At 41.7% G+C, this 2082-nt stretch overlaps 1 protein-coding gene across 2 annotated transcripts in view; it reads right to left on the bottom strand.

Moving 5' to 3' along the window:
- Positions 1-353, bottom strand: part of LOC115236508 (pre-mRNA-processing-splicing factor 8) — an 11180-nt gene extending 10827 nt beyond the window's left edge. Inside the window, exon 1 of one of the 2 annotated variants that reach the window (XM_029809019.1) lies at positions 231-353. The gene's annotated coding sequence lies outside the window, so the exon portion shown is untranslated. Of the gene's footprint in view, positions 1-163 lie in introns of both variants that reach the window. The other variant, XM_029809018.1, reaches the window with a different exon arrangement.
- Between the last annotated feature and the right edge of the window lie 1729 nt (positions 354-2082).

Here is a 2082-nt window from a genome sequence, read left to right as displayed (position 1 = left end):
TAATTTTAATGCATTGCTTAATTTTTTTTAATATTTTTATATTTTTTTTTTTTTTTTTTTTTTTTTTTTTTTAAATGCAAAATTCTGGAGTAGTACGAGTAGCCGCGTGGAAGAAAGTGACATGTACAATTAGCCGGTAATTAAATAATGAAGTTGCACATACGCTTTATCACGATGTCCGTTTATCAGTTCTTATATGACAACCATAATATAATTAATTCATCGCTTACAATTAACTTCTTAACAGCACTTCGCACTTTTGTACACGCATCCACATAATCTCACATAATCTTACTCTTGATGCACATAATAATGGCCGCGTTCAATAGAGAAAGCGCTCAGTAGCGGGATTCTTTAAAGGCCGTATTAAGCCCGAATCACACTAGCGGCTCGCGGCTGCGATTGCCTCAGCCAATCAGAAAACACCAATTGCAAGTATGATTGGAGAGTAGCAAATCACAATCACAAACGCAATCGCAATCGCAGCCGCGAGCCGCTAGTGTGATTTGGGCTTTATACTACGGGTTGCGGGCTCGATTGCGGTTGGAGTTAAGCCCGTTCTACATTGATCGCATGTTTGCTTGCGACTGGCGACATGCGATCAATGTAGAACGGGCTTTATGGTTGATAGTTGCGATTGACCAATCAATCGACAAGCTGCTTCGCTCTGATTGGTCAATCCGTAATCGTCAACCGTAAAGGCCGTATTAAGACCATCACACACAAAATTCCGTAAGGACGTAATACGTAAGCGTTATGCCCGTATCAGACTACGCATTGAAAATTGAAGATTGAAGATTAAAGATTGAAATGTGACTAATCAAAACAAAAGGGACTAAAATTTCTTTGTCCTGATTGGTCAAATTTCAATCTTCGATCTTCAATCTCAATCTTCAATGCGTAGTCTGATATGGGCTTAAGAAAATTGACCAATCCCAATCGAGTAATGCGTTTTCCATAAAAGTGGAGGGATTACGGAGAGCCAAATACTCGATTGGGATTGGTCGATTTTCTTAAGCCCGTGTCACACTACGCATTGCGGACTTGAATCAGGTTTGGAGTACGGATTGCGAATCGTCATCCATCCAATCAGAGCGAAGTAGCCAAGGATCTGATTGGATGATTGACTATTCGCAGTCCGTAATCCAAATCCGATCCGCGTCCGCAATGCGTAGTGTGATACTGACTTTACGTTTACGTTTTGGCCTCAGTGCCGGTCTACAATAGGCGATTTAAGATTGGTCCATTTCCTTATGCATAAAGAAATTGACCAATCAAATTCCTTATGCTTATGATTATGCGCTTATGCAAAAGTGCGTGCTCCCCGCTTAAGCCTTATGACCAGTCCGTAATCCAAATCCGATCCGCGTCCGCAATGCGTAGTGTGATACTGACTTTACGTTTACGTTTTGGCCTCAGTGCCGGTCTACAATAGGCGATTTAATGTGATTGGTCAATTTGCTTACGTCTTAAGTCTTACTGCTTAAGTTTTTCTATGTGCCACGGCTCTAAGCCCTAAGCGAGTTGGCCAACTCCCATCTTTTAGGGTGCATCCCGATAGAGAAAGAATAGCGGAACGGAACAGTAAAGGCTATCACACACAAATTGGCATAACTGCATATGCATAGCATAAGACCGTCTAGACCAATGAGCGTGCTATGTAAATCAATATGGCGATTTTATTTCGATTCTCATTGGTCTAGACGATCTTATGCTATGCATATGCAGCTATGCCAATTTGTGTGTGATAGGCTATAGGCTTTAAAGGCTATCGCACACAAATTGACATAGCTGCATATACATAACATAAGACCGTCTGGACCAATGAGCATCGAAATAAAATCGCCATATTGATTTACATAGCATGCTCATTGGTCCAGACGGTCTTATGCTATGCACATGCAGCTATGCCAATTTGTGTGTGAGGGCCTTTAGGCTTAACGGAAAAGAAACCAGAAGAAAGGTAACCAATCAGAATGATTCCGTTTCAATTCCGTTCCGCTTTTTAATCAGTGGGTTCCCCACAGTGTTCCGATTAGGGACCGGCTGTAGGCGCATGTGCGGGAATACGGCATCAGTAAA

Source organism: Formica exsecta, unplaced genomic scaffold, assembly GCF_003651465.1.
Source record: "Formica exsecta isolate Colony F162 unplaced genomic scaffold, ASM365146v1 scaffold254, whole genome shotgun sequence".
Taxonomy (NCBI): Eukaryota; Metazoa; Arthropoda; class Insecta; order Hymenoptera; family Formicidae; genus Formica; species Formica exsecta.
The sequence above is the reverse complement of the archived record's forward strand: the minus strand, read 5'-3'. Positions and strand labels throughout refer to the sequence as shown.